The sequence below is a fragment of the Ursus arctos genome, unplaced genomic scaffold, assembly GCF_023065955.2.
Source record: "Ursus arctos isolate Adak ecotype North America unplaced genomic scaffold, UrsArc2.0 scaffold_15, whole genome shotgun sequence".
Taxonomy (NCBI): Eukaryota; Metazoa; Chordata; class Mammalia; order Carnivora; family Ursidae; genus Ursus; species Ursus arctos.
In genome coordinates this window covers 59939938-59961227 of record NW_026622819.1, presented here as the reverse complement: position 1 = coordinate 59961227, position 21290 = coordinate 59939938, and the positions used below count along the sequence as shown (strand labels likewise).

Sequence of the window (21290 nt, the reverse complement as noted above, 5' to 3'; positions counted from 1 at the left end):
TAATCAGGCAAGAGACAGACCTCTCTAAACTTCAGTTCTCCTAACTGTAAAAAGGGAACATAACACCCATAGAGCAGAGTCGCTGGGCTTTAGGTACCATGTACCAAATTTGTGTGTCTTAGCAGGCGTCTAAGACACCAAGCCCCTCCCAGAGCTGGCACAGAGCATCTTTTCATGGTCTTTGCTCCTACCTCTTTTTTGTGATCTGTTTGCATGCACTCTTGCCCCGGGAGCCCAGAGGCTCTTTAAGGAGGCACCCATCCATTATTCATTTCTCTGCTTCCAACTGTGCCTCCTAGAACACTGCATCTTGGCATCTGACAAACATTCGGTGGGAGGGTAAATGAACCTTGTCACAGAAAATCTGGAGCAACATGTAAGTATGTTTTGAGGCCCCAGGCTTGCTTTAGAATTATCGAATACAAGTAAACATGGTCTCTGAAGTCACTGTATAGAAATCTCTATGTGCCAAGAAGATGAAGAGGTGACCAATGACCCCACACGTTCCTGATCAATGCAAGTACAAGGGCACTGTGAGCATTTCTCAAAGCCAAAGATGGTACCTGGTAATAGGTATTATTTTAAAATCTGCATGGTCAAGAACATTTGGGAAATGCCAATTAGACTAAATTAAACAGGCTTGTATGCTGCAGGACTTATCAGTGCCAATGCATACCATGAATAATCAAAAGACAATATAATTTTCAATTTATTCCAAGGCTATTGACTACAAAACATTCTTTTTCTTCTTTTTTTCCTTTTTTGTTGTTGTTTTTTAGGTTTTGGGTTTTTTATTTGTTGTTGTTTGTTTGTTTGTTTGTTTTGAGACTCTCAAAGCCTAGATCCCATAGAACAGCTTTGGAAAAGGCTGCTCGAAGCTGTTTCTCCACTGCCAGTATGTAGTAAGAACAGTACTTAGTGGAAATTTAACAATATAACTTGCTCCCCTTGCTCACCTAACCCAAGAGGGCAAAGGAATAAAGTAAACCAAGGGTTTCGGGCTTGCTATCGACTCCCTTCGTATTCCTCCTCTTCCTTTTGTTCCTTCTGGTCCAAGGAACATGCGCAAACGATTGTGGTTATGACTCCAAAACTGCGAATACACACACCCCACTATTACCACTGCAGTCATTTCAGCTCCACTTACTCCTGTGTGTTCAGCTCTGCTCATGGATGGACCGGGCGAACGGCTGCGAGAGCCAGGATCCTTCCACGGCCAGCTCATGGGCCACACGTAGAAACACTTGTCTCTACGCAGCCAGGTGGGATATTAAAGCCGATGTTTGATAGGATCGGGCTGAGAAGAGCAGTTGCCTTGCTCAAATAGGACCTTAAAGATAGGCATTGTAACAGTCCAAATTATCTCCTTTTCATTCATTATGTCAGAGTAATGAAAATCTGTGATTTCGGCCCGTCCTGTATCTATGCCCCCTTTTTTTAAGTAACAATGCACTTTCCTTTCGCCTTCTCTTCTTGCCCCATCCCTCCCAGACCACCCCCCACTGCACACAGTCTTGATGGGCCCGTGATTCCAGGTACCCTGTGTTCCCTTGCCCAAGGAGGGGATACTGGACCCAAGATAGGTCAATTAGGCCCTCCCCCACCCAGGAATTTTGCGGCTAAAGTAGAGTAATACAAGACCCAAAAAGGTTAGGCTCGATGGACTTATCACTGAAGCCCCAGGAGACAGTATTCCAGCCCAGCTCCCCAGCTCCCCAGCATCGCCCCAGCTCCCCTCCCGTGCATGACTCAGGCACTCAGCTTTGCTTTCGATCCTGTGAGCGCACTCACGTCCTGCTGATGAACTCCCACAGTATCTCTATAACCTGCCCAATACATGCAGCAAAACCACCTCAGCCAATTCCTACTTACTGTCCCCAGATAATCACTGGACTTAAAATCTGAAAGTGGCCTGAAAGCTTCCCAAATGGCCTCGCCTCCTCATTTTATAAGGAAAAAAAAAAAAAAAGAGGACACAGTTGTCTAGAAAGGTTAGGCAACACAGCCACTGTCTTTCAGGGCATTAGAGGTGGTCCGGATTCCCACCTGCCTCTGCTTCCTGAACAGATTCCCAAATAATTTCCACTTTCCGTGGAGATACAACCGAGGATGCTCCGGTTAGACCGTCTGAATTCCGACTATTTTCCCTCCCCGCTTGCGCCAAAACTAGCCCTCCACCGCCGCTTATCAAATGCTGCCCGTGAGTATGTGCGTCCTTGAAATAGTCCAGGGAGCATTTGCATCTCCCCCAAAACGTTCACAGCCTGCCATTCATCACGGCCCTTCAGCTCCGCGTTCTGAAGCCTCCTGCAATCGGTGAGGAGCTCCAAGTATGGAGTGCGGCCGTTCCCGCTCCAGGGTTCTTGTCAGCGCCGCACCAGGGATTACAACGCCCAGCCAAGGACGTTCTATTCTGAGTGTGGCCCCAGTATGTTTCATTTCATCTGCAAAGCACGAGTTTATTCTGGAGAGAGAGGTTTGGGCACATTTGTAGCAGCTAACGAGCAGTACTTCCTTATATGCCGAACACGAAATGCTCACATAAAAACCTGACCCAATTGCCAGCGTGGGGTTTCAAATAAACAAACTTACCCCTAAAATTACCTCTCCGGCACGGCCAAATTTGCACCTCAGAGTCACAGGTTGTGACAGTGGGACAGAGGCTGCAGTCATCTGTGGTTCTCTGGGGAATGGCGGGGGACCAAAGCCTCCATGTTTTCTCTGTTGAGCCAGAGGTCTTCACTGGTCACCATGCACAAATCCCAGATCTGTGTCCTCTGAAAAATCAATGACAGAGAAGAGTCTGCACAACTTCTTCCCTGCAGTGCTGCGCAGGATTTTCAGGGGCTGGCTTACACTCTTCAAGGGAGTCGAGAAGCAGGCTGCCCTCCCCATTCCCGGCTGGTCAGCCCTAGGCCTTTCCTCAAGCTTTCCCTGTGCTCCGCACAACCTTTGCATCCTTCTTCATTTCAAACGGCATTTTCCAAACCCCACCCAACCTGAGGGAAGGACGTACAGCCCATCTCACCCCACGGCTCCCCTCTATCATAGAACTCCATCACGCGGTTGTGTCCGTGCCATTAACATGCTCCCCTCCCCTGACTGGAGTTCCCTGAGGGTAAGGCCTTGGGGACACTTGTGTCCACAACCCCGTGCCCAGCACAGCGCCACGCCCACAGCAGGCACTCAACAAAGAGACCTAAAGACACAAGAACACTACAGCGCCCAGCCCCAGGAGGAAGCAACGCCAGACCCCACTTGCTCAAAGCTGAGACCTCACAACCTATCTGCAACATTCACAGGGCTGGCATCTCCCGCGGTGCTGGGACAAGTGACCACTTCAAAAGGCCACGGAGACTAGCATTTGAGATCAAGACTTCTAGAATCAGGGGCGCTTGGGTGGCTCAGTCGTTAAGCGTCTGCCTTCGGCTCAGGGCGTGATCCCAGTGTTCTGGGATCGAGCCCCACAACAGGGTCCTCTGCTGGGAGCCTGCTTCTTCCTCTCCCACTCCCCCTGCTTGTGTTCCCTCTCTCACTGGCTGTCTCTGTGTCAAATAAATAAATAAAATCTTAAGAAAAAAAAAAAGACTTCTAGAATCGGACAGCTAGGTTCCAATTCTGCCTCCACTAGTACTCGCAAGCTTTATGAAGAGGCAAGTTAGCCTCTCAATGCCTCAATATCCTAATCTGTGAAATGGGGGTCATTATAATCACATCATAGAGTTGCTGTAAAAAAAACAGAGTTAATCTCTGCAAAACACTTAAGGCCTTCGCTATGTAAGTATTAGGGGTTTTCTTAGATACAATTTACATAGAGTATTGTATCCATTTAGATACACAACATGGTGATTTGGCACATTTATATAATGCAATACGATTACCACTGTAGCTTTAGCTAACATCTCTATCGGGGCACATAACTGTCATTTCTCTATTGTGGAAAGACCATCTGCGATCTAGCGGCTTAGGAGTTTTGAAATATAGAACACAGTATTATTGACTAAAATCACTATACCTAAAATGGTTTTGGTGGTACCCACACACAGTCTTAAATAACATTAAATCAAGGAATGACTTTGTCCGCAATTCTCTTTCAAATTTTCTATATCAAGGAAAAGGTCACAGTTTAATGTGAATATGACTTTAACACATCTCTAAAACTTTCTGTTCTCCCTCTTAACAGAGAGAAAGCAGGCGCCAAGCTCAAGTCTAGGACAGGCAGAAAGATCTAGCTGAAATAAAGTGGTTTTTACCTTTGTATTATTATTATTATTATTATTATTATTATTATTATTAAATGGCAACTGACACTGGTTTTCTATCTGTGATAGAGGTATAAATTATCCATGTAAAACGTCTATTGATATTAAACAGTGAGTCGATTCGAAGAAAAATATGAAGTAACAATATCAGTTGCAAACATACTATGGCAGAAATCACGAAGGTAAGATCCAAAAGACTCAAATGTGGGAGACACTAAGGGGGGGCCTGGAGGCAGAAGTCCCACGAACGTGTGCTGTGGCCAGGCAGCACTCAGGAAGCTGACCAATGGCAAAGTCCTGCTTCCAGAAGAAGCCAAGCCCTCAATGTGCCCCCTGCAACTGAACTCAGCACAAGATGACAGATGCTACGGCACTTGGAGGTGGGTCCCCTGGTCAACGGGTGCGGGCGGAGGTCAGCACTGGGCAGAGCAGCTCAGGAAGAGCCAGGGAAGAGAGCGGTCCGCAGCAGGGAGAAGGGACTGGCCGTCATCAGCGTCTCCTGAGAGGCCAGGATTCTCGGTGAGAGAAAAGCAAACTTCACTAATCTCCCAGTGAGGATAGGGCAGATACCCGGTGGCCTACCAGGAAGCCAAAGTCTCCAGCATCCCTGCCACCCACGCAGCCGAGGCCAAGTGCTGGAAGGAAGACGTTTTGGGTGGAAAAGAAGCCCGCTGGGCCTTTCCAAATGGTGTTGCAAAACAACTCGGTGGCCTCCTGTGGCAAATGGGACACTCGGCTCAAGCTAGGATCCCACGGTTGTCTTTGCGTTTTTGGCTCATCTATCTGTGATGTTCATTGGAGGGGCCATCAGTAAATAGGTCTTGCTTTTGAAACCAGTTGTGTTCCCTTTGCCTGTGAGTCATAGGCCAGGCTCACCCACAGACACAGACAGCCTTCTCACTGTCCTCTGGCCGGCTGGCCACCAAAACCATGCCATGGGCGTGCATGGGGAGGGGCGGGCAGAGGACTCGCGCTGCCTCCACCCTCAACCAGCACGGGTAACAAGGCTGAGGCCAGTGCTCCAGGAGCTCCTTCTCTCATTCTCTCTTGAGGGAGAGAGTTATGTGAGTAACTAGCTCTGAAACAGTAACAGCCACCACTTCTCAAGGGCCTGCCCTGTGCTGGGCACATGATCCCCATCCTCAGAAAAGACTCTCCATCTTACAAATGCGAGAACTCAGAGACAAGATGGCAAGCAGCCGGGAAGTGACACAGGCCGTTTTATGGACTCAGGTCTCTGTGCCTCAAAGCCTACACTCTCGCCTTCCCACTGCCCCCGCTGCGTCACAAGAAAATGAGTTCCATGATGGTGTCGTCCAGAACCCTGGAAGAGTACAGAATTAATTTTGCAAGGGCAACAAGGGAAGGCTCCCTGGAGAAGGTAGCATTTGGCCTGAGAGCTTAAGGACAAGAAAGGATTTTGTTGACAAAACAAAATAATCTGGACTACTTTTGTTCGTTTATTCATTCATTCACTCATTCATTTGTTCCATACTATGTATTTTGGACTATGGTAGGCACTAGGAATTTTGTGGTGAATAAACATATCTCCTACCTTCAAAGAGCTTACCTCCCAGTGGAGGAGACATTTTTTAAAAAATGAATGAATGAAGTTATTACTAATTGTACATGCTGTGTAGAGACATATAAAGGAACAAAAATGGAGAATTCCAGAGAAACCTATTTTAGGATAGTCAGGGGCAATCTTTTTGAGGAGGTGACACTTTTCCTGGGCCTGAATGATGAAGTGAAGGTGCTAGCCATGTAAAGGACGGGACAGTGACTGTTCTAGGCACAGGGAACAGTACGAGCAAAGGCCCTGAGGCTGAAAAGGGAACTGTGTGTTCCTGAAAATGAAAGATTAAAATGTCTTAAAGCAAGTGAGTCCAAGGAAAAGTGTTCAATGGGAGGCTGGGGAGGGAGCCTCCGGGCTCTCTAGCATGTCCGGGCTCAGATGGGATAGCATCTTACAGGCTGTGGAAAAGTTAGTGGGAAACTTCGGCAGGGTTTTCAGCTTGGACGTGATACAACCCAATCTACTCTCCAAGTTCAGACCCCAGTCCCTTCACCTGTAAAATGAGAGTAAATAAGAGAAGGCATAAAAAGCTCTGAGTGACTTGCCTGACTGGCAAATGGACAGACGATGCTGTGAAATGTGAGCTCGTATCAAAATAACCTAGGGTGTTTGTTAAACTCAAGATTGCTGGGCCCCACCACCGGAGATTCTGATGCAATAGGTTGGGGGAGGCCCATGAAGATGGATTTCTAACAGTTCCCTCGTGATGCGGCTGCTCCTGGTCCAGGGGACCCCACTTGGAGAACTCTTGGGTTAGAAAGAACAATAAAAAGGGGGGGAGGTGCCACTCGGGTGCTGCTGCAATTGTTAAGAGCTGGTGGAATCAAATGATCTCAGTGGGGGGGGAAGGTGATCTATAGTTCTATTTTGGAGATACCACGGACAAGACCAGCTCTTGGACTGGAGGTTGGGGATGAGGGAAAAGGAGGCACTAGGCAGGACACTCCTAGAACAATGGCTTGAGCAACCAGGCAATGCTAGTGGCAGAAACTAAATGGGGAACACCTGAGGAGGAGCAGATTTGGAGACAAGGGCTGAGACATACTAATTCCGAGATCTCTGCAACCCCGAAACGGCCACGTCAGGCAGGCAAGTGAAGCCTTCATGAGAACAGCAATCACCTCTATCTTGTCTTCTATTAGATCCCCAGATCTCACCCTAGCATGTCCTGCCAGTAAGAAATATTCAGGTAACTTTTGTTACGGTTAATATAAATGGAGGCTGAGGAACGAGGATAACCAAAGGCACTGTGGTAGCAACATGCCGCCATGTCTGAGGCGGCCATAGCAGTCACTCTATTGAGGTTCAACCATCACTTCCTGACCTTGACGCATTGTACCATAAAGTGGGAGGTCGGAGGCAGAACAAAAGACAGAAGTGAGCCACCCAATTCACAGTAGGGCTCTTCCTCCAAAAGTCAGAGGTGTCACATTCGAGCCTTTCTTGGGTGCATTTTAAGATGGAAAGGTTTGAATTGTGAGGGAAGGCCAGAGGAATCTGGCTAACTTGGGTGTTTTATAAAATAAATCATGGGAAAATCAAGCTGTGCGACTTGGGGAAATGAAGAGGGAGGGATGGGAAGACAGGGAGAGAAGAAACAGAGGACAGAACAGGAAAAGTGGCTTCACCAAGACTACCCACTAAGGACAGAAGGGGCCAGCCTCCAGAACTTGACCTCCCAAGCCAACCTCGACCCTTGGGTCCTCACCACATTTCCAGCAGGCATGATGGACCCTCGGCCTCCCCACTTACCAAGTTGTAAATTAAAAGGCTGTAATTCCAGCCAGGGGTTCTGGTGACATCATAAGCCACAGAACCACAAGCTCAACTCACCAGAAGCCCCAAGATGGAATTACACCCTTTCTTCCTAATCCAGGCAGCTCTGGTCACTGCCCTTTTTTTCACGATATAATAGAAGCAAGCAATATTTTAACCATTTGTGTACGGCCTTCCTCACACAGCCGTAGGGCCCCTCTCTCCCGGCCTCTCCTCTCCCTCTCCCGCCCGTCTACAGATCCTCCTCCAGGGTCTCCTTCAGAGACGCTTCTGCTTTCCAAGGCTGCCCCTCCTCCAGGTCCGCTTCTCTTCCCTCTTCCCTCTAAATCCCTTCTGTTCTTCTGTCTCCTCCTATGAACCAGTAATGTCCTGGCTTCTACCTTAAATCTGCTTTTCAAGAGAAGCCCAGGATCTTCTAGGTCCAGGGCAATGCCCTGGAAAACAGACCCCAGATGTCTGAAATACATTCCCAAAAGTGGCATGAAAATGCACTCATGTTTTAAATAAATCAGGAAAGTTTACAGCTCAAGGAAGGATCTTTCTGGAAGCAAGTGATTGCTTCCAACATCTTTTCACTGTGTTTTGCTCCTGAGTCCTCATTTTCGTGAAGTATTGCTTAGCACAAAGTATACATGGGCGTGATGCTACCTCTTACCCCTGCTTCCCCATCTTAAGTGTCATGTCGACATTTAAGTTCCTGTGGGGATCTCACCTAAGGGAAGAAGCCACAAAGGAGGGCAATAATTAAAGCTGCTTTCACTCAACGAGTACCTCTTATGTCTCGGATACTCATATTACTATTCATCGCTTTCACAGAGATACTATTTTCCTTGTTTTACGGAGGAGGGAAACTGAGGCTTGGGATATGGAGTATTTTGCCCAAAGTCCCACAGCTACTAAGTAAGGCCCTTGGATTTGACCCCAATCTGTTGGACTCAAAAACCTACATATGTATGCTCACTCAGTGTCCCCCCCACCCCAAGCAAAATATTTTGAGAATAAATGTTACGTGGGATTCCAAAGGGACTTGAATGACTGATCTTCATGCAACATGATTTTTTTTCAGAAGTGATGGAAGTTCTACACTATTTTAGGGTACAATAAGAGTCGAAAAAAACACATTCCAATGTCTCATGTATTTTTTAAGTAAATTATTTCAAATGATTTCCCCCCCACCAAACACAAAAACAAAACGTTTAACTCTATATTGGTATAAATTTGGTAGTAACAAGGTGGACCAGCGACTCTTCTTATAAAGCGTCATCCACAAAACACCAGTATAGGCAGCTTTCAGAAGAGTTCACCTGCACCAGTCTGTCCACCCGGGCTGTGTGCAGTGTGCAGTGCGAACCGTGGCCATGTCGGAGATGTCCCCGGCGGGGCAAGGGCAGGCTAGCTGCCTGCACATCTTGGAGATGGCCTCCAATGGCAAGAGGGAGAAGAGCTGCATAGAGTCAATGCTCCAGGGGCGAGATGACTTCAGGACTTCCTAAAATACGGTGATGTCACAGCTGAGCATGAGACTGCAGTCACACACTTTATAAAAGAATAAGAAACGGGGCTCCTGGGTGGCTCAGTCAGTTGAGCATCTGCCCTGGGCTCGGGTCTTGATCCCAGGGTCCTGGGATCGAGTCCCGCATCGGGCTCCCTGCTCAGCAGAGAGTCTGCTTCTCCCTCTGCCTGCTGCTACTCTCTCCCTCTATCTCTGTCAAGTAAGTAAATAAAAAACCTTAAAAAAAAGAAAAAAAGAATAAGGAACATATCTGACATCATTTCAGAATGTTATCTGCAAACATTCGAGAACACAGCAGTCTGGGGGGAAATTTGCGCTAGAACTGAAAAAAGACAGGATTGGTTTTCTCTTCTTCAGAAAATACATCTTTGCCTAACGAAGCACGTGCTAGGATGGTTTAAGAAAGATGTGTGAGGCAATGACCTAATTTTTTTTTCCCTCTGCCATTAGGGACAGTAAATAACATCTTCCCAGAGAATACAACCGGGGAAATATGGTCAGCATATATTACACGAAGTTACAAAGGGTAAGTGAATGTCACAGCAAGCAAGCAGGCGACTTGCTTCTCCAACTTCAAAGTGAGATGGCAAGATCTCCTAGTGAGGAGGGACAATTTATTCATCGCCAGCCACAAACATTTAATTACCAAATTAATCCCATCTCACTGTCCTGCAGGATGGAGAATCAGCAGCAGCGTCTCAATGGAGAAGGATAATGGATTTGAAAACATCTTGTGGGTTCTCCTCACAGACTGAATGTCCAGGACCCCACTGGCAGAACTTGCATATGCAAACGTGCAGGCCAAGGCAGCCTCAGTCAGCCCCAGAGAAAGCACCAAACTTTCCTGACTTGTGCTCAAGGGTGCCAGTGAGGACGTGGTTAAGAATACGGGCTCGCGAGCTGGACCACCTAAGCCTAGCTCCAAGCTTGGTTGTGGGACCTTGGGCGAGCTTTTTAGCTATATATGCCTCAGTTTCCTCGCATCCTGTAAAAGGAGGATTAGAGTGCCTTACCTCAGAGCCTTCTTGAGAGGGTTAAACGAAGTAAGACACACAAAGTGCTTAGAACAGTGTGTAGTGAACACTCAGTAAGTGAGAGATACCATGAGCCTTTCTCCCTCCATCACTATGCTTGTGTCAGCTAGAACTCTTACTGACAATAGAAAATCTGAGCTCCAACCTAGTTCACATAGCTGAAAAGTCTAGGGGAGCCCCAGCCTCAGGGACAACTTGATCCAGAGAATCAATGGCTCTGGCAGGCCCCCGTCTCTCCCTCTCTCTCCATCTCTAATCTCTCCTTCCTCTGGCATGGCTCCATTCTCAGACAAGCTCTCCCCTCATGGTGGCAAGATGGCTGCAACAACATCAGCCTATACCCTCTCAGGTTCCAGTCCAGCAGGAAAGAACACAACCTATATTTCAATGGATCCTGCACAAACTGGAGAATTCAATGTAACAGCATGAGCATGAAATCGCAGCTCTTCATTTCCCTGATTACTGACAAGGTTGAGCACATTTCCATACATTCATTGGCACTGATATCGCTAAAGGGTATTAACTTCATCTTACTGAGAAACTTCATGCTTGTTGTGCACAAGATGAGGGGAGGGTATATTTTCTTTCAAGTAAACTGGTTTACTGCAGGGGCTGTTCCCGGATCTGCCAAAATTAGAGGGGCCTCCCCTCTGGACACAAAACCTTCACTCCTATGATCTGTCAGTCTCTTGAAACATTCTGTTAAAACAGCAACTCTGATGTGATGTGGCCATGTGGCTCAACTCTGCCTGAAACCCGAAACCGTGGCAATGCCCAAGCCTCTCCATCTCGTGTACTCTTCACCCCTGAGTCCCAGCCTGACACCCTCTTGGCTCCTAGAGCTGCTAGTTTCCTCTAAGCACCACAGGGAAAATCTGGCTCTAGTTGTTCCCATTCCTTTTGGCATTGTGTTAGATCAAGTCCTGGTCTCTTCTAAATACTTGCTTCCTCAGCTGCCCATACCCCATCCCTCAACAAAAAAGTCCTAGAAGAAATGACTTGCTCAGTGCACACATATTTTCAGAACACCATGGTTCCAGGGGGTTCACTATCTACTGCACATGGGGAGCTGGAAGCCAAGAAATCTCCCCACCAATACACTGGTGCCCTTGGCGTTGCTCCAAAGCTATTTTTGGCCCAGGTAAGTCCCGCTTTCTTTAAGGACTCAACTCAAACGTTACCTGAATCTCCAAAACTGGGGTTAGTCATTCCTACCTCTCTACTCCTGAGCCATGTGGCTTATGCCCAGAGGAGCACTGAGCTGAGATTGTTGGTTTTCCCACTCACATCTTCCCCTACCTGCCTACACTTAGTACAAAAGCCAGTGCAGAGTTCTGGGTCAGTACATGTTGGCTAAATGAGTCCCCACTAGAATGATGGGGTCAAAGTCCACCTGCAAACCCCATCATCTTCATGACCCCACCGCAGTGAGTCCTGAAGTGTGGTGCACACCCTCATGACTCAAAGTAAGCAGCAAGGAAATAGGATTGGGCCTTCTTTCTCTTCTTCCTGTTTCATCAAATTCAATGTCACTGAATATGGCCAAAAATGATATAAGAATGCCAATATGGGGGCTCCTGGGTGGCTCGGTCAGTTAAGTGCCTGACTCTTGATTTTGGCTCAGGTCATAATAATCTCAGGTTTGTGAGATCAAGCCCCCCATAGGGCTCTGTGTTCAACAGGGAGTTTGTTTCTCTCCCTCTTCGTCCCCCTCTGCCCCTCCCCCGCCCCCCCACTCATGCTCATGCTATCTCTCCAAAAATAAATAAAATCTTTAAAAAAGAAAAGAATGCCGGGGCCCCTGGGTGGCACAGTGGTTAAGCGTCTGCCTTCGGCTCAGGGCGTGATCCCGGTGTTATGGGATCGAGCCCCACATCAGGCTCTTCTACTATGAGCCTGCTTCTTCCTCACCCACTCCCCCTGCTTGTATTCCCTCTCTCGCTGGCTGTCTCTATCTCTGTTGAATAAATAAATAAAATCTTTAAAAAATAAATAAATAAAATAAAAAAGAAAAGAATGCCAATATGGTGGTTATAGATTTAAGAAGGAAAATAAGCAATCTTTTTTTTTTTTTGAAAATAAGCAATCTGACAAACACTTATCAAGTGCTTCCCACATGCAAAGTGCTGAAAGGAAAAGTGGGCATATGTATTAGTTGGGTTAGGCTAGGTTCTGCTGCAGTAACAGAGAATCCCTAACCCCCAGTGGCTTTTAACCATAAAAAGGTTTCTTTCTTTCTCACGTGCCACATCCACTATGAGTTGCAATGGTATCCAGCCACTGTCTCGAATATAGTTGGTCAGCATCCCAGAGAGCATTAAAACTCTGGGGGGGGGGGGGAGTCACCTCCCGGCAGTTAAATCACACACATCATTCCCAATCACAACTCATCTGTCAGAACTAGGCCCCATCCCACCATAAGGAGACCAGGAAGCGCAATCGTGCCACATGTTAGAAGGCAGAGAACTAAAAACGTTGGTGAGCAGCACTCATGATGCCTAGAGTAGGTAAGTTCTGGGCCTCGGCCTTGTCTTTAAGGGGGCGTGAGTAACATGTAGAAGGGGAATAAAAAGGGCACCAATCATATGAAGGAGGAAAGAAAGGTGAGGGTGAGGGAACAGGGGGTGGGATGAACAGGCCTCAGGGTCCCGTGAGTGTGTGACTCAGTCTGCTGAGTCTAGAGCTACGATTTGTTTTGCGTGAGGTATGTCCCTGCTAAGCTCTTACGTGAAGCCTTCAGATGGGTAGGTAGGCTGCTCAGGAGGTCAGCAACAGAAGTCCACCCTGGCCAACAAGCAAAAATGGGTGATACTGGGAGATTCCAGGGGAGCTCCCAGAACGAGAGGAAGAGCAGATGAAGCAGGCCTCCCAGTGGAAGGCGGTCAGCTCCCGGGCTGTAGGTGGCAGGATTGAATGACAGCCTCTTCAGCTCCAACATTTCCCATCTTCTTGTCACACAGGTTTCAGGAAGGCTATGGTGCGACTGGGTCGGGGTGCACCATCAGCAAGGGGAGGCCACGGCACTCTGAGTGGCAACCCCACTAAGACTGCATGCAGTAGGGATGCACCCTTGAGGGAAATCAAGGTGTTGCTTCTAGAACAAGGGGTAGTGATTGGTGATGGCTCTGGCGAAACAGATGTTCAAACAGCACTTTAAGTCCAAATGGATCTTCGCAAGCACGACAGGGCATCACCACTCCCTTTTCCACACAAGAAAGCTGGGCACCTGAGCCTCATCGATGTCCCAACATCACTCAGCTGGTAAGTGCCTAACTCTGCCGGACCCCAGGGCCTGTACCTTTACCCTTGTGATCTGCTGTCTCATGCAGATCTGGTGGCCTTTCTGTTGCCCTTTTTCAAGATGCATGAAAATGAGGAGTTTGAAATGGCCACATTACTACTAGTCATGCAACCATCACATTCAGAGAGCACTTTCTAGTCTACAAAGTGTTCTCACACATACCGTCCTCCTTACACAGTGTGAGGAGGGCAGACCTCTATCACCCCTCCCACTTATTAGATGGAAAGGACCGGCTGGCATCTGGTGAGGGTGGGCCCAGCATCTCTAGGTCTTATTTTCCAGTTAGAGATGCTGACCTGGCTGGGGCTTCCCTGGCAGGGGTGGGACTCACTTTGCCGGTCTGCAGCGTGGGCTGGCAGGCTATGGTTGGCCCCCGAGCTAGAGAGCAGAATGGTGCTCAGGATTGACCAGGCACATGAGATGCATGGGAACCCAGAGCCTCTAAAGAGCGAGCTTGGTCTCTCGGCCTCACTGGGGGCCTCTCAGGGGGAGTTTTCTGTTGCTGAGTGTGCACAGGTCTTACTTAAGGGTGTTAATGGAACTGGGGAAGTGTCACTGCAGGGAAACTCAGCTTTCTATGTCCCTGCCATGCTTGACTTAGGGGGTCACAAGCACATGTGCCATGCTGTAAATTGGAAAGCTGAAAGTAAATCATCCTAGCCTTGGGGATGTCTATAGAGGTAAGTTAAAAATAAAAGGATGGAGGGGCCCTGGGTGGCTCAGTCAGTTAAGTGTCTGCCTTAAGCTCAGGTTATGATCTCAGGGTCCTGGGATCAAGCCCTGCATAGGTCTCCCCATTCAGTGGGGAGTCTGCTTGTCCCTCTGCCCCTCCCCCTGCTCGTGCACACATGCATGTGCTCTCTCTCTCAAATTAATAAATAAAATCTTTTTTAAAAAAAATAACAATAATAATAAAATAAAAGAATGTTGGAGCTTTGGGTATTGGAGCTTCCCTGTCACTTGTCCTCAGCTTCCTGCTTAGAGGTGACCAGCCACTCCTGCTTCTCCAAAGCTTGGTGGGAGTACAATGTGGTGGTTGGGTCTGACCATGTGTCTCTCGTATCCCACTGTCTGGATTCAAAACCCAGCATCACTGCTTGCCGCTCTGTGATTCTGGGTGAGTTACTCATTTCTCTGAGCCCATTTCCCTATTGGGCAGGAAGATAAAGTGAGCTAATCCACAGAAAGAACCTAGAACAGCACACAGAAAACATTCAAAGACATTTAATAAATGGTAAATTAGAGAAAATTAGTGACTGTCCAAAGGTACACAGCTAGGGAGTGGGAGAGTCCAAATTGGGAGTCTGGATTCTGACTGATTCTTCCCACCAAGCCATGCTTCTTCTCAGAGGGGTAAAAAGGGGTAAATTAGTGTCTCACTTCACTTCCCACTGAAGCTCTCTGAGGATCTGTCATCATCCCATCTTCAATGGACTTCTTACCACGGTGAGGAGAAAGCATAATCGTCCGGATCTTTTTGTTAAATTCACCTAGCCTTGTAGTTGTCAGCCCCACCCCAACCCCTTAAAGGGAACTCTTCAGGCTTGGAACAACATGGAAAATTGTGTTTTTGTACAGCAACTGCCCACTTACATAGAGGAGGAAATTTTTCTATGGAGAGTCCACTAGCTTGACCCTAAGGCACACTGATTTGAATAGTCAGAAGGCACACTATCCCTCGTAACAGGGAGTCGAGAGACAGTGTGGGCTTCAGGCATGGTATGATCAGGGTTCTATCTGAACTTCTCTGTGGGTCTCTGGGCTTAGTCCTCCTCCACATGTTGACTGCACCTCGAGCTGGCTTCCTTCATGGCAGCCTGCAGCAAATGAACTTGTTCACTTGTCCTGTATCAGGGGAGACAGAAAGGATGCCATATCTCACTCCAGCTTTGGCACATACCCATCCTGATCCAATAAGTGTTGCTAGGGCAATGCCACATGATCACTGGCTCAAATGCAAATCCCAAAACCAATTATTGGGAATCATCCTAGGCCAACTGAGCCCTTGGGGGGGGGGGGACTCAGATATTCCTCCAGGAAGAAGTGGAAACCAGAAAACCAGTTCTGTTGCAGTGGAGAAAGGAGGAGTAAATGCTGGGTACTTAGCCGACAATGCCTACTATGGAGGGGCAGGGGCAGCACAGTAAGATACCACTGTGCCTGGGAATCCAGGGGGACATCTCACAAAATGTCCAGTCTCTTAAGTCAAAACTGTAAGATGAGATCACACGTAATTCAGGAGGAAAGTTCCATCATAGTTCTTATTTACTGAGCACGTCGGCTGAACACAGATGTGGGTGCTTTCTCTACATCACATCCTTCACTAACTGAATCCTCACAGCAACGCTTAGAATTTGGAATTGTCACTCCTGTTTTATAGATGAGGAAACAAGGCTCTGAGCAGTATGGTGACTTCCTCAAAGTCACAAGCTGAGAGGGACGCAGTGGGAAAACAAACTTGGATCTCTGTGTGGAAAAAGCCCCAGCACACCATTTTGCTTGGTCTACTTCAAGAAACAAAAGTAGGATGTGTGAGTTAATTTCATATGAATCTAATACTATTGTTGGAAAGCAGGAAATAAATGACCTTCAGCCTCTGGGTCCATGGGAAAACACACACACAAAAACATTGTTAAAATTTAAAAATAAAGTGCAAAATGGGACGAGGAGAATTGGGGGAATTCTGAGGAAGCCACCATGCATTCTTCTCCCTAAATGCACAAAATCCTACTTAGATTTGGGGCAGGAAGATGGAACCCCCCCACCCCACCTCCACCAGGGCCAGCTCGTCATGTTTGGACACTGCTGTGGGAGTGATTTCAAAGGTTATGTTTTTTGCTAACAGGATCTTTGGAAAGGAGGTATCTTTTGGTCCAGCTTGTCCATCACGCCCACGGACACCCACAGCATTAAAACGGGCATATGCACTCAAGTGAGTTTTCCTTGTGAGGAGCACGTGACCGTGCAAGTTATTGGGTGGGGGTGGGGGTGGGAGCCCAGCTCATGGGATAGGGGCCACCTGGGGGTCTCCGTTGAGAAGGTGGCCCTGTGGTCGTCCCCCTGGGCTGCTGGAGTCTGCACCTACCTAGCCCTCTGCTCCCGCAGTGGGGGTTGAGGTAGACTGGCTTCCTCTTGCCACTATAACAAAGTGCCACAAACTCAGTGGCTTAATACAAAGCAAATTTCTCCTCCACATATTCTGGAAGTCAGAAGTCCAAAATGAGCCTTACGTGGCTAAAATCAAGATGTCATCAAGTCTACGTTTCTTCTGGAAGCTCTAGGGGAAAATCTGTTTCTTTGTCTTTTCCAGCTTTTAGAGGCTTCCTACAACTCTTGGTGAGTGGACTCTTCTTCCACCTTCAGAGCCCAGTAAAGCAACATCTGTTCCCACCATCACGTCTCCTCTCTGCCTGTGACCCTTGCCTCCCTCTTATAAGACTCCTGTGTTTATCCTGGGCCCGTCTGGATAATCCAGGATAATCTTCCCATCTCAAGAGTCGCAATCACACCTGTAAAGTCATTTTTGCCACGTAATGTAACACAGTCACAGGTTTGGGGGATCAGGACATGGACATTTGAGGGGAGGCACTACCACATCAAAGAGATAAAAAACGCATCACCTTATAAAGGCACCATCACCCACCATTAAGGACTCAGAAAGACACTCTCTGTAATGGACCAGCTTAAAATGGGAAACTAGCAGAGGATGGTTTTGAACATCATTGCTCTCATTCGAGATTTTCTATTTTAGTCTGATAACCTTTAACAGAGAGAATTCTGAGGCTACATACGCATATGCATACGCAGTGCCTGGGAAATGAGGAAACTAGCTGAATGATTCATGATCCTAATATTTATTAGGCCTGATATTGCCAGATAACTCCCCCTACCACCCAGATAGTTTGAACTGGAATGGCCATTTCCCTCCCCATGAGCAGACCCCCGCTGTGTCTCTGTCCAGTCACCTTCTACCCGTGACTTCTAGAGGCTGGTCACAGATGACTCCACAAGCACACAGGGAGTTGGGGGGAGGCAGGGAATATGGGAGGAGGGATGGCTGGGGTGAAGACGTGGAAAGACTGTAATAAAACAAATAACTATCAAATATTATGAAAATAGGTATTTAATAATTACCAAGACAAAATATGCCCATATGCCACCTAAAATACTCTCATTTGTTGTACATGTCAGACTTTTCAAACTTTGTGCATACAAACTGCCTGGGGATCTTATTAAAATGCAGATTCTAATTCAGTCCAGTCTGGGGTGAGGTGTGAAATGCTGTATTTTTAAGCAACAAATGGTAACTTAAGGTTCAGCAGACTGTATCCCACACTCAAATGACCCTGAGGCCTGTTCATCACACCCAGCAGCCCCCACCCTCACCCTTCTTCCTGCCCCACAGGATTGGTGCCCCTTTTATTCCCCCCTCAGATAACCTTTAACACAAGCTTATCAAACACAAGGCTGGAACTTACCTACCTTGGACATGAGTGAGTGCTGTTCACCAAATATATCCAGTTCTCCTCCTCTAATTCATAGGAGGAGTATACTTTCTGGTCCCCTTATGGTTGGGAAGAGCCTAGTTCTGGCCCATAAGTTGAGTGAAACAGACACATGCCATTTAATTTCTCTTTTCCCATCTGGGATGGTGACTGGCCATAATGGAGGTGGGTACCTGGGTACCCTTGCTAACCCACAGTGGACGTGTAGCATGAGAAAGAACGAAACCTTTGCTGTTAAAACCTCCTGGGATTTAGGGATTCTTTGTTATTGCAGCGAAACCTAGCCTAACCTGACTGATACATTCACCCTAGGGTCATACCCTTTACTCTTCAGAACTTTGCATGATTAGAAGTACTTGGTGTTTTGTCAAATTGCTTATTTTTTTAAAGATTTTTATTTATGTGTTTATTTATTGTATTTGAGAGAGAAAGAGAGAACATGCGAGAGAGAGCGAGCGCACAAACGGGGGAGGAGGTGCAGAGGAAGAGGGAGAAGCAGTCTCCCCAGTGAGCAGGGAACCTGACTGCAGGGCTCAGTCCCAGGACTCCAGGATCATGACCTGAGCCAAAGGCAGACACTTAACCGACTGAGCCATCCAGGCACCCCACCAAATTGCTTATTTTCCTCCCAAACTTACAACTACCATTTTTGGCCATGTTTAGTGGGACAGAATCTAGTAAGACAGAAAGAAGAGAAAGAAATCCCCACCATGTTTCCCTGCCTCTTACTGAGCACATGTGAGCTGAAGTGGGGCCCACACAGCAGTTCTTCTAACCCTCTTCAAGGGCCTACACTTTCCCCTGCTGGCTCTGGTTCCCAGTCACTCTCTCTGATGCAGTTTCATTCTGAAGGTACTGTACAAGTCTGCCGTGTGGCCCACCCTCCCATGGAACAAATGTTTTCCCAGATAACTGGTTGGCTGATGTGGGCTGGGTTCTGTCAGCAGAGATGGCAAATTCTCCCACAGGTGATAACATCCCCTCTCACTAGACCACAAATCCAGGAGCTATGCAAATTGAACAAGTGACTCCCGGGGGAAGCATCCAAGTGTGGTGGAGAATGCAGTGACCTAGGACTAAGGAGTGGGTGCTCGAGTCTAAATCCTACCATCCTATTCTGCCATCCTAGCCTCTTTTGAGGGCCAGTGAAAGAAATCCAACTCACACAACTGATGTGAAAAATAGAAATAAAAACCTCTCCATGTTGCCAAAAAATGTCAAGAAGAAACTCTCTCCCTCTGTGACAGCATGCTGCTATTTGTTGGCTCTGTTCTCGGATCTGCTTTCCCCTAGTGACAGCAAAGTGGTCGCCACAGCATGTCCAGGCTTATACTCCGGCAGCTCAGCAGCCCCAGGAGAAAGGAACACCCTCTTTTCCAAGGGTTCCATCAAAAGCCACGGAGAGGAATTCCACTGGCCTGGTTTCAGTCACATGACCATCCCTGAACCAATCAATGTGACCAAGGCAATGGCACTGTTCTGACTGGCCAGGCCTGGGGCACATGCCCAACCCTGGAGCTGGGGGTGGGAGCAGCCTCAGTCAAACCATATGGACTGAGAGCTGGAAGAGAGTAAGTCTCCCCATGAAAATCAGGACACTATTTCTAAAAAGGGGAAAATGATTACTGGAGAGACAAAAGCAACGGTAAGCCACTCCAGCTGCCAATGTACTCCCGTCTTTCCAATATCATCAGTTGTTAAGTCAAATTCTTTGTCCGTGTCCCAGGGAAACTGCAAAGGCTCTATAATGCCACATGATTTCATCGCCAACAGATTGCAAAGCGACACTGACAAAGAGGCAAGAAGTCATGAATTCCAGAGAAGTGATGGTGGAGAGCTGCTTAAACCAAATGAGGGGCATCTGGCCAAAGTTAGCCCGGTCATAACTCAAAAGGAAAAGTCCGCAGGGATGGTACTAAAATAAGAAGTCTTTAAAAGAGTGATTTAAACATCAGAACTCGATGTCCTCAAATATGTTTGTCAACATCGGTCCTTGTTATAAGATGACTCTTATGGACTAGTGCTATCTTACAATGTTTTAAAAATTGCACATCTTCCGGTCTTAAAAATATTATATCCAAAAAGTTCAACATTTGACCTTTACTCTGCATGTTCTAAGCGTTAGTGCACAGTTGCAATTATAAACTATTTCGGTTAAGTGTATGGTACATTTTTCCCAATTAAATGGGCGTGATGGGAGAATCTCATTGAGATCTTGATCCGAATTTCCCTGACCCTAACCATATGAGCAAGAGTTCGTAAACGTATCAGCTGCTTGTGCTCCCTCTTCTGAAAAGTACCTGTTCACATCTTTTGCCCGTGATTCCTATTTTCTTTTCTTGTTGATTTGAGGGTATTCTTCTTACATGCCTGATACTAATCTTTGGTCGCATATATGACAAAATATACTTGAAAGGCTGTTTCCCGGTACCAATTATCTTCAGATATGAGGAACTTCTGCAGTTCAAAATCAAACTGTTTCCTTAAAGCCAGTGCAAGATGTTGATAAATTTTCACTTATTTTTTTCCTTTCAACATTCTTAATTAGGACCAGGAAATAACCTAATATCTGTCCTTGGGATGGGCCAGGTTAAATATACTTAGCAAGGCTGTTGTTTCCCTTACATGATATGGTTTGTCTTAAAACTGATAACTTCTGGCAAAGATCTTCATGTTACTTTAAGTTCTTTTTTGAGAAATAGCAAACACTTCAGTTACAGCAGTACAACAAAACATTTCTAATTACTTAGCATGCAAGTTTTTAAATCAACCCAATTAAAAGTGAATAAGCAAAAAAGACATTTTTAAAAAAATTATTAGACAGAGAGAAAGAGAACGCAAGAGTGCAGAAGCAGGGGGAGCGGCAGAGGAAGAAGCAGGCTCCCTGACGAGCCGGGAGCCCGACATGGGGCTATGATCCCAGGACCCTGGGATCATGACCTGAGCTGAAGGCAGATGCTTAACCGACTGAGCCACCCAGATGCCCCAGCAAAAAAGACATGTAAACACACACACACAGGGACACACACACAAAGTAGGGCAGATCTGGACTGGTTAATTTGGTTTTCACTGTGTCACTGAGAACCCACACTCTATTTTCACCCTGTGATCCTCACCTTTGGCTTTTGGTCTTGGCTGGTCCCAAGATGCTACAGCTGTTGTAAGCACCATCCGCCTTCAACAAGGTCCAGAGGCAAAAGAAGGAAAGACAGAGAGCTCCTTGGGCTCCTTTTTAAGAGTGTGAAACCAGCCCCTAGACCTACCTTCTCAGAAACCTCCAGTAGACTTCCACCGTGGGGGAAGTCAGCACTTGCCCACACACA

General features: G+C 47.1%; 1 long non-coding RNA gene across 22 annotated transcripts in view; it reads right to left on the bottom strand.

Annotated features, from left to right (window-relative positions):
• The window catches only part of LOC113264107 (uncharacterized), a 248283-nt gene that overhangs the window by 196802 nt on the left and 30191 nt on the right, over positions 1-21290 (bottom strand). For 19 of the 22 annotated variants that reach the window (XR_008959256.1, XR_008959258.1, XR_008959260.1 and 16 more), the window contains exon 4: positions 2593-2777. This is a non-coding gene — a long non-coding RNA (uncharacterized LOC113264107). Of the gene's footprint in view, positions 1-2592; positions 2804-21290 lie in introns of all 22 variants that reach the window. The other 3 variants (XR_008959265.1, XR_008959266.1, XR_006410886.3) reach the window with 2 other exon arrangements.